Source organism: Nicotiana tomentosiformis, chromosome 2 (assembly GCF_000390325.3).
Source record: "Nicotiana tomentosiformis chromosome 2, ASM39032v3, whole genome shotgun sequence".
NCBI lineage: Eukaryota > Viridiplantae > Streptophyta > Magnoliopsida > Solanales > Solanaceae > Nicotiana > Nicotiana tomentosiformis.
The window spans coordinates 44,039,271-44,051,252 of record NC_090813.1 but is presented as its reverse complement, the minus strand read 5'-3'; positions in this window follow the sequence as shown (position 1 = coordinate 44,051,252).

Sequence of the window (11,982 nt, the reverse complement as noted above, 5' to 3'; positions counted from 1 at the left end):
CGATATGGCCATTATGAGTTCTTGGTGATGTCTTTTGGGCTTACCAATGCCCCAGCAACGTTCATGCATTTGATGGACATTGTATTCCTGCCCTATTTGGACTCATTCGTTATTGTATTCATTGATGACATCCTGGTGTACTCTCATAGCCAGGAGGAGCACGCTCAACATTTGAAGATTGTATTACAGAGATTGAGGGAGCAGAAGCTTTATGCAAAGTTCTCCAAATGTGAGTTTTGGCTCAGTTCAGTAGCATTCTTGGGGCACGTGGTGTCCAGTGAGGGTATTCAAGTGGACCCGAAGAAGATAGAGGCAGTGCAGAGTTGGCTCAGACTGTCCTCAGCCATGGAGATTAGGAGCTTTCTTGGTTTGGCGGGTTACTACCGTCACTTTGTAGAGGGATTTTCATCTATTGCATCGCCCTTGACCAAATTGACCCAAAAGGGTGCTCCATTCAGGTGGTCGGATGAGTGTGAGGAGAGCTTTCAGAAGATCAAAACTTCTTTGACTATAGCTCCAGTGTTAGTTCTCCCATCAGTTTCAGGTTCTTACACCGTGTATTGTGATGCCTCGAGGATAGTCATTGGTTGTGTTTTGATGTAGTACGGTAAGGTGATCGCCTATGCCTCACTCCAGTTGAAGACCCATGAAAAGAGCTATCCTGTCCATGATCTTGAGTTAGCAGCCATTGTTCACGCCTTGAAGATTTGGCGTCATTATTTGTATGGGGTTCATTGTGAGATCTATACTGATCACCGGAGTTTGCAGTATCTATTCAAGCAGAAGGATCTTAATTTGCGTCAGTGAAGATGATTGGAGCTTATTAAGGACTATGATATCACTATCATATACCATCCGGGGAAGGCCAATGTGGTGGCCGATGCTTTGAGTCGTCGGGCAGAGAGTTTGGGGAGTTTAGAATATCTTCCAGCAGCAGAGAGACCTTTGGCATTAGATGTTCAGGCCTTAGCGGGCCAGCTTGTCAGATTGGATATTTCGAAGCCTAGTTGGGTATTGGCTTGTATGGTCTCCAGGTCTTCTCTTTATGACCGAATCAGGGAGCGTCAGTACGATGACCCCCACTTGCTCGTTCTTCAGGACAGGGTTCAGAGAGGTGATGCTAGGGATATGAATATTAGTGATGACGGTGTGTTGAGAATGCAGGGCCGGATATGTGTGCCTAATGTAGATGGGCTTCGAGAGTTGATTCTTGAGGAGGCCTACAGCTCGCGATATTCCATCCATCCGGGTGCCGCGAAGATGTACCAGGATTTGAGGCAGCACTATTGGTGGAGACGGATGAAGAAGGATATAGTTGGGTTTGTGGCTCGGTGTCTCAACTGTCAGCAGGATAAGTATGAGCATCAGAGGCCGGGTGGCTTGCTTCAGAGATTAAAGATCCCGGAGTGGAAGTGGGAGCGGATCACCGTGGACTTTGTAGTTGGGCTCTCACGAACCTAGAGGAAGTTCGATGCTATTTGGGTTATTGTGGATCGGCTGACCAAGTCCGCGCACTTCATTCCAGTTAGTACTACTTAACTCTTTAGAGCGGTTGACTGAGATTTACATCCGAGAGATTGTTCGCCTGCATGGTGTTCCAGTTTCCATCATTTCAGATAGGGGCACTCAGTTTACATCGCAGTTTTGGAGGGCAGTACAGTGAGAGTTGGGTACTCAGGTTGAGTTGAGCACATCTTTTCACCCTCAGATGGACCGGCAGTCCGAGCTCACAATTCAGATATTGGAGGACATGTTACGCGCTTGTGTCATTGACTTTGGGGGTTCATGGGACCAGTTTCTGCCACTCGCGGAGTTTGCATATAACAACAGTTATCAGTTGAGTATTCAGATGGCTCCGTACGAGGCTTTATATGGGAGGAGGTGTAGATCTCCTGTAGGATGGTTCGTGCCAGGTGAGGCTAGGCTCTTAGGTACAGACTTAGTCCAGGATGTATTAGATAAGGTCAAATTAATTCAGGAGCGGCTTCGCACGGCGCAGTCTAGGCAAAAGAGCTACGCGCATAGGAAGGTCTGTGATGTGTCTTTCATGGTTGGGGAGAAGGTTTTGCTGAAGGTATCACTCATGAAGGGTGTTATGAGGTTTGGGAAGAGGGGCAAGTTGAGCCCTCGGTTCATTGGGCCTTTTGAGGTGCTTCAGAGGATAGGAGAGGTGGCTTATAAGCTTGCCTTGCCACCCAGCTTGTCGAATATACATCCAGTGTTTCATGTTTCCATGCTCCGAAAGTATATTGGAGATCCGTCCCATGTTTTGGATTTCAGCACGGTTCAGTTGGAGGGTGATATGACTTATGATGTGGAGCTGGTGGCTATTTTGGATCGGCAGGTTCGAAGGTTGAGGTCAAAGGATATGGCTTCAGTGAAGGTGCAATGGAGAGATCAGCCTGTGGAGGAGGCCACCTGGGAGACTGAGCGGGAGATGCGGAGCAGATATCCATGCCTATTCGAGACTCCAGGTATGTTTCTAGACCCGTTTGAGGATGAACGGATGTTTAAGAGGGGGAGGATGTAACGATCCGGACGGCCGTTTCGAGAGTTATAGCCCCGTTTTCCCCATTTCTACTTCTTTTTGTGTTATTCAGCTATATTATGTTATATCAGGTTAGTTGGTTCGGGACCGGAGTGATTTCAGAGTGAATTGAGACACTTAGTCTCTTAAGTAGAAACTTAAGTAGGAAAAGTCAACTGGATGTTGACCTATGTGTAAACGATCTCGGATTTGAATTTTGATGGTTCCATTAGCTCCGTTAGGTGATTTTGGATTTAAAAGTGCATCCGGAATGAAATTTGGAGGTTCGTGGTAGAATTAGGCTTGAATTGGCGAAGTTGGAAATTTGGCAATTTTGGTCGGTAATGAAAATTTTGATATCAGTGTTGGAACGGAATTTCAGAAGTTGGAATAGGTTCGTAGTGTCATTTGTGACGTGTGTGCAAAATTTGAGGTCATTCGGACGTGGTTTGGTTGGTTTCGGCATCGGTTGCCGAATTTAAAAATTTAGAAGTTCTTAGGCTTGAATCTGAAGGTAATTTGGTGTTTGGATGTTGTTTTAAGTGATTCGAAGGTTTGACTAAGTTTGTATGTTGATATATGACTTGTTGGTATTTTTGGTTGAGGCACCGAGGGCCTCAGGGTGATTCCCGGTGGTTAACGGATTTGTCGAGGTTGGAAAATGCAGCAGAAGCTGCTGCTTCTACTATTTTCGCACATGCGGAAGGAAGAGTCGCAGGTGCGAGACCGATGGTGCGCATGGGAAGTCCGCAGGAGCGGGCAATTCTAGGCTAGGCAGGATGCGCAAGTGCGAGTTGGAGGTCGCATCTGTGAGCCCGCAGGTGCGAAACTTGGGGCGCAGATGCGGAAAGGGGGACGCTGGGTAGGCTTCGCAGAAGCGGAGGAAACGCGCAGGTGCGCCTTCGCAGGAGCTGGGTTTTGGGACGCAGATGCGAAAGCTGGGCTCCTAAGTGATTTCCGCACATGCGATGAATTTTTCCGCAGGTGCGGTGGTGCAGAAGCGTAAAATTTTCTGCAAGTGCGAAAAACTTGGGCATAAACCATAAATTGAACTCTTTGCGAATTTGGTTCATTTCCACCATTTTCAAGTCGATTGTTTGGAGCTTTTGGAGTGATTTCTGAAGAGTGATTCAAGGACTATCGGTGAGGTAAGTTTCTTGAGCCCTAATACTCGTATATATGGTGATTGTTCCATTGTTTAATCATGTAATTAGTGAAAATGAGGGGTTAGGGCTTGGGATTTTTGGAGAAGTAATTTAAAGATTTGAAGGATCAAACGATGTCGGATTTTGATGAATTTGGTATGGTTAGACTCGTGAGTGAATGGGCTTTCTAGTTTTGTAAATTTCGTTAGATTTCGAGACGTGAGCTCGGAGGCCGGGTTTGAGCCAATTTCGGGTTTTGGTCTAATTTTGTAACTTTTCTTATGGAATTCATTCTATTAGCGCGTATTGATGGTATTGTGCTGATTTTTAATAGATTCGGAGCATTTGGGGGCCGATTCTAGAGGCAAGAGCATTGCGGGGTAGAGATTTGACCGGTTTGAGGTAAGTAACGATTGTAAATCTAGTCCTGAGGGTATGAAACCCTGGATTTTTGTATCATTCTACTATTTTGAGGTGACGCGCATGCTAGGTGACGGGCGTGTGTGCGTGCACTGTTGGGGATTGTGACTTGGTCCGTCCCGTAGCAACTATAAGGTTGCATATTTTTTGGAAATTATATGATACTTATATATTTTAGAAAGAGTTTCTATAAATTGGGCTGAATGTCATGTTTGGTCCTTGTGCCAGTACTGTTATTTTGGGCCGAATGCCCTGTTTTTACTGAAATGCTCGAGTTGCTTGAGAGGTTTATAACTGAGTGAGGCCGAGGGCCTGATTTGTGAGGATAAATATGGGATTGGGCTGCACGCCGCAGCATGTTCGGATAATTATGGGATCGGGCTGCACACCGCAGCATGTTTGATATAGGCCAAGGGCCTGAGTGATTTATACCATGATTTGGCTTGATATAGCGCTTGGGCTGAAGGAGCCCCTCCGGAGTCTGTACACACCCCCAGTAAGCGCAGGTACCTACTGAGTGTGAGTGCCGAGTGCCAGGTGTTGAGTGACTGGGAGGCATGAGTGATTGTGAGGTATGCCCGAGTGGCAAGAGTGATTGTGAGGTAAGCCCGAGTGGCAAGAGTGATTGTGAGGTTTGCCCGAGGGGCTGTTTATGATTTCTTCATTTTTACTCACCTTTGCATTTTTCCTCTGCTGGAAAAAAAAATTGTTGAAAAATATCTTTAAATAATTTTTACTGGAACCGGCTTTAAACGAGATGATTTGATTCAAACACTGAGTTTTAAAGCATGTTGTACTTTACTTGATTTTTGTGATATGAACTTGATATGCTTTATTGCTCGTCACTACTGCTCAGTCTTTATTTATTGTTGTTACTTACTGAGTTGGCGTACTCACGTTACTCCCTGCACCTTGTGTGCAGATCCAGGTATAGCTGGATACGGTAGTGGTTGTTGATTATTCTGGTTTTAGATTTTCTCGAGGATAGCAAGGTAGCTGCTTGGCGACTGTAGCCCCTGCTCTTCTCCCTCTTATCTTCCCTTAGTTGTATTTAGCTATTTTCCAAACTATGTTAGTCTCAATATTGTCAGACAAATAGTAGTAGATGCTCATGACTAGTGACACCCCGATGTCGGGCTTTTCCTTCCGCACTTTTATTTTTATTTGAACTCCTTTACGAAGGTTTTTATGTTAAATAATATTGAAATTTTCTTTGAAATGAAAATATCGGTTTGTTTTGGAAATGAGTCGGCTTGCCTAGTTCCACGATAGGCGCCATCATGACAGGGGTTAGTTTGGGTCGTGACATGATCCCTCCCGGTGTCGGGAACTTCAGTGCCTAGTATAGTGTCGAGGGTATTGCCCTCATATTATGAATGCATAGCCTTCCAAATAGAGCATTATATTTCATATCCCCTTCAATCACATAGAACTTCGTTTCCTGAATGGTCCCGGCGGTGTTCACCGGCAGGGTTATCTCCCCTTTAGTAGTTTTGTATGCCATGTTGAATCCGTTTAAAAACCGAACTGCATGCACTATTTGGTCTTGTAGACCCAACTGCTCTACGACCCTCAATTTGATGATGTTGGCCGAGCTACCTGGATCAATTAACACATGCTTAACTCGAAATTTATTTATGAGTACAAATATTTATGCGGTTGCACGAAGCCTTCAGTGTCCTCATCGTTGAAAGAGATGGTCCCCTCCGGTATGTAATCTCGGGTTCTTTTTTCCTTGTAATGGACACCTTAGTGCGCTTTAGCATTGGCCCCTATGGGACGTCGACTCCACTAATGATCATGTTAATGACATGTTGAGGTTCCTCTTGCTCAGTCTATTTGTTGGAGTCCCTATTCCTGAAGTGATTTTTGGCTCGATCACTCAAAAATTCCCGGAGGTATCCGTTATTGAATAACCGGGCCACTTCTTTTCTTAGTTGTCAGCAGTATTCCGTCATGTGGCCATGAGTGTCATGATACTTACACATCATGTTGGGGTCCCTTTGGGCAAGATCAGGCTGCAATGGCCGATGCCACTTGGTATCTTTGATGCGCCCGATGGCGGATACGATGCTGGCAGCATTGACACTGAAGTTGTATTCCGATAATCTCGGTGCCTCTCTGGCCCCGAGTGGCCTATCAAAATCGTTTTTACTCATGAGTCCCCGGCTATTCTGGCTTCGATCGCTCCTTTTTTCATTCCTCGCAGGGTTATGCCCAGATCCACTACCCTTTCAATCTCCGCTATACGGTTAATACCGATCTCTGTTCGGTCTTAGTTCATGATCGATGACTCTTTTAGACCTATCATTAGTTCTGATGGGATAAACGGACCCGGAGAGGGCCCCGACCTGATAATCCTCGACTCTGATTTTCGATAGGTACATGTTATGGACGTTAGCCAAGTTACCATCGGGTACTCTATCAAATTCTGTTTCAGCTGTTGTGAAGCCAAGGAGCTTTGGGGGTTGAGTCCTCGAGTGAATGCATGAACGTCCCAATTATCCGCAACCGGAGGCAGGTCCATGTGCTCTATTTGAAACCTCGACATGATTTCCCTAAGCATTTTGTTTTCTATTTGTTTCACTTTGAAAAGGTCCAATTTTCTGATCTCGACCTTGATGGCCCCGGCGTGAGCTTTAATGAAGGAATCTGCAAGCATAACAAACAAATCAATGAAACTAGGGGGTAAGCTGTGATACCATATCATTGCTCCTTTCGATAGGGTTTCTCCGAACTTTTTCAGCAAAACCGACTCGATTTCGTCATCTTCTAAGTCGTTTCCCTTGATGGAACATGTGTAGGAGGTCACATGTTTATTTGGATCCGTAGTTACGTTATACTTTGGAGATTCGTGAGTACGAAACTTCTTCAGGATTGGTTTCGGTGCCACGCTAAGAGGGAAAGGCTTTTGGACAAATTTCTTGGAATACAGGCCTTTCAATATCGGGGGTGCTCCTGCGATTTGATCAACTCTGGAGTTATAGGTCTCCATTTTTTTGTCGTTGGCTTCGATCTTCTTTTCTCCCTATTCCACCCGCTTTATCAGTTCCTCAAGCATCTTTATTATTTCGGGGTTGGTCCCGCGTTTAACTTCACCCGGCCTTTTCGTGGTATGTTCATTTCTTCGGGGTGTTGTCCCGGGATGGTTCGGGCTCCACTCTGTTGGGGGTGCAGCTTAGGTTCTGCAGCTGGGCTATCGCCGCTTGTTGAACTTGTAACATTTCGAAGATCACCCGCAGGTTGATCTCGTCGCCTTCACCAACGTGCGTAGCCCGGGATATTGATCGGGCTCCACCGCGAACACTGTTCTCGGGGTCGGTCGGCAAGTTTGCATCGATGGCCATATATGAGTTAGCATCGATTTAGTCCGCAACCAAGACCCCGTTGGGGTCAACATGGGGCTTCTCTTTGCTGGGCATCATATATTGTTGTTTTTGCCATGGTGACCAGACTCAGTATCAACGTTTACATGAGCAGATTGAGAGTTTGACATTCTTAAGTTGACATGAAATTAAAATCTAAAAGAATAAGCGTAAAACATAGTGTGTTATGGAAATTTGTATCAAATTTACCACTATTATCATTAGCCCCACGGTGGGCGCCAAACTGTTTACCCTTAAAATCGGATAACAATTAAATTTATATGCGGTTTTAAGGGTATGTGGATTAATTCAATACAAGTGATTGATAACATTAGATAAGCAAATAAAAGATAAAAGAAATAGCCAAACCAATGGTGATAGTGAATCCCAGCTCGGTTAAAGGCCTAACAAGAAGTCTGCCTTCGGTTCCGAGCTAACACTTATGAAGAACTTATGAACGAAAATAAGAACTTTTAATAGCTTAGAGAGAGCAGAAGTATATTGCTTTGGTATGCGTGTTACAGTGTGTCTAATGAATAATTAGCTTCCCCTTTAGATAGTAGGGGAGTTTTACCCTAGGTATAATTCTAAAAAAGGTAAAAAATTTCTTTTTCGCTAATCACTGATTTTTTGCCGATACGGGTCGAGATTCACGCCATGATATCCGGTTGGGCATGGATATCACGGCCCTTTGTTAGTCGTGTGCGGTCGCTTGGTAACACTCTCCGAAGTCTTGGGACTCGAACCGGACTCGGGGCACATGGTCTCGATGGCTCCGAGGGCAGGCGTTTTGTTCGAGCCCTGATACGAGAAGCTCCTGGCTTTGATTCCGATTCCTTACAGTCACATCCTCATTTCATTTCCCTCTCCAGGAAATCAGGGTGCTCATTAGATTCGATTTTACCCGTATAAACTACTTAACAAAGTCCAAAACTAACAAAGTGAGAAGGTTGAATGTCACATTCAGGTTTTGTGCTTTAGAAAGTCAATGAATCTATGAACAGATCGTGAATCCGACTTTGTGGCACACAGAAACAAATCAGAAAGGACACCAGTTATACAGCTTTCATCTTAATGTCGTTCTCAATCACCCACGTTCATTTAGTTATAGCCATGCAACTTTGCTTAGTTACAGATTAAACTACGAGCCTTTAATTTGGTTTAAAATTTATCATTTCAGCTGTTGTTTTGAGGGGACCCCTTATTGAGTAGTACGTTAACTCATTGTGTAGTAGTTCATCCTTAATTAAAACTTAAAAGTTAAGTTGTTAGAATCTGATGACTAGTTTCATGCATATTTTTCATTCATTTCCTTGCTTCTGTTATGTTTGGGCGTATCATCAACTAATGGTAGCTTAAGTTCTTATTGCCCTTGACTTCAATCTGTATGATCTTTTAGGTGGTAATTAAAGTAAAATTGTTAGTAAAAACAAGCATTAATCTAACCTTTAAGAATTTTTTATGAGAGCCCGAGGAGAGCCTTAGGGTAAGATTACAGCGGCGTGTTTTATTGGATTTCTGAGATTTTTAAGTGCACTTTTTTGTGAAAGAGAAGAATATGTGAATTGAAGTTCTCAAATGAACGAACTGTTTATAATTAAATTTTAAAGAAAGTTATATTCTTACTATTGATAGATTTCTTTGTTTCTCACCTGCTCCTCCATTAGTACTCGCCTAATCTCAACCAATTGGGCAGCAAGATTCTTAATATTCACTCTTCAATCAAAGAATAATCCTACATTAAGAGTAGTAGCTAGTCCTAGTTTATTAAACGGATTCGACATTATAATTAGTTCTTAAAATCGAAGGAAGTGATATATATATATATATATATATATATATATATATATATATATATATATATATATATATGTGTGTGTGTGTGTGTGTGTGTGTGTGTGTGTCTTTCTAGTGTATTCTGGAGTACCCTAGTGATGCTTAAACCCGGGATTAATTTTTACGGAAGGTCATCCAACTAATTCTCTATTTCACAAAAGTTACTTATCTACTATTTTTTATCACGTAAAGTCACTCAATTTTATATTTATAACTTAAAAGTCATTTTGGTTCAAAACCTACAAAATAACCTAGGAAAAATCTGACATGAGATTAAATTAATTAAAAATATATAATAATGCTGCATAAGCTTAAATGGATTATAGCCAATTTTATTATTAAATGTTTCGTTTCATTTTAATCTAAAAAGAGGAAATTTTTAAATTTTATTTTTGAGCTGTTTTTTATTCTTTTCTTAAACCACTAAATCCATCAAAAATTGATGTCTCTTTTAATTTTAACCTACCTCAAATTAATGCCTAATTTAGTGAAAAATTTCTTTATCGTCCCTCAATAATAGACTAGTTATGCACACACAACGCGTTTACACAAAAGAAAATTAGATGTAAGAATAAACAGTCGTTGTCATCTCCTTTTGCAGTCTTTTTTCCAATTCTTTTTCCCTTACGATCTTGTTTAGGATCGAAGCCTTATTATTAAAAATGAATTTGCAGAGACATGCATTATGAACATAGCTCCTGACAACGCAGCAGAAGCTATAGAAATTATGAGTAGTTAACATAATAATGGTATGTAGCAAAGGCTATTTTTTTTGTTTTATATTGTGGGATCACCAATGATAGTCTAAGATTAATTCGAGAAATAACAATGACCTACTAGAAATAAAGAAAAGGGCCAAAAATCATAAAAGGATTGAACGTTGGCACTAAGCATGAAACTTCCACATGATCAATTATTTAAATTAATGAAGGTATCGCAACTTGTCCCAACTGATTTCCTTGTAAATGTAAAGGAACCTTATCCTTAGTCGGAATAATTAATTTAATACAATAATTAGCTGCACTAACAATTTTACCTAAACCTAAGATGGAGTATTAGAATGCTTGGGTTGAGAATCACATGGCAAAAGCTGACCCAACTTCTCTTAGATTCTCTCCTATGAAGCAACTAACGACTACGTTACACATGGCTACATTATAGTATTACTCCTTTCGATCAACAATAAGTGATCAATTTTTCTTTTTTTTTTTAGTCCAAAATAAGTGTTAATTTATATAATCAAGAAAAAATTCGATTTGTTTTTCCAAAATTACTCTTATGTACGTATCCCTAAAAAGTCTTTTACTGCTCACATTAACTATGCTGCAACATTTAATTGAGGGTAGTTTAGTCACACTAACTATTTTTGTCTAGAATTTTCTATTTACTTAATTGGGGTGCCCAAGGCAAATTGGTCACTTATTGTGGATCGGAGGGAGTACTATATTTATTGAGAATGATAATTTCCACACCTCCATACTTGTTTGAAAACTCTACAAAATCTTTTATTTGTTTTTGAAAATTGTAAGCAAAAAATTGTAAAATGGGATGTTTCTTAACCGTATATTTACAGTAACTATTGATGGGTCTAACTTAAACCTTTGATCTTACTCATTCTGCAAATTATTAGTACTACTATTAATAAGCAGAATCTTCGTGCTGGGGAAGTTAATTATTCCATTAAGTAATAACAATTCCAAAATTATTATTTTAACTTGCATGATGTCATATCAATATTTTTTAGAGGTAATCTCCCTCCCAGTTAATCCAATCTCTTTTCTCATGGTAAATAAATGCTACATTTATTCTTCGTTAAACCATACTATTATTATTTGAAAAATCAAATATTTTTTTCACTTTCCCGAAAAAGATTGGTGCTAACCACTATAAACAACTCGGATGAAGAGCTAACTAGTAAAGTAAGAGAATGTAATTGGAAAACAGAAAAACAAAAATACACAGAATACATAATACAAGACGCAAAAGACAAATCCAAAGAAATCATAAAAGAGGCAAGAGAAGGAAATAACTTCTCGTAAGGAATCATAACTATTAAAATTTTGATTTATGCTAGTTTCATATATATTTTTAAATAGTAAAAGGCAATTGCTAAAAATTGGAGTAAATGGTTTGACCACTCCGTAAAACATTTTGGGACAAGAAATAATATGCGAATTTTGCTTAATACTATATAATAAGGCACATTCTGTACGTTAATATGCTTACAAGGATTCCAAGTAGTTGTCACGAATCCTAGGTGCAAGTGGTGGTATACAAATATCATATCATTAGATACTATTCCAATCTAACAAAATTAGAAATGATTGGGGAAAAGAAGGGGAGTTGGGGGGGCCTATTGAGTATTTGTCAATTGTACGTACGTGTAGAGATACTACTATTCATAGGGTCCGGCGAGATTCCGTATTTTATTAATCACTATTGTCGTAAGTACCTCGATGCCCTCACTCTCACTGTACAGGTCAACCCCCATCCCTTTCAACAAATGTCGATCCAACAAAGTAAAACAAGTATTTCTCCGTCTCAAATTTGTTTTCCCGGAAATTTTTTAAAAGATGGGATTTTCAATATATCATAAGATTTGTGTAGAAATACAGCCAATACAGGGTTGGATTTATAGGGTAGATTATGAGGCATGTGAACCCATAATATCTTCGTTAAACTAGGTATT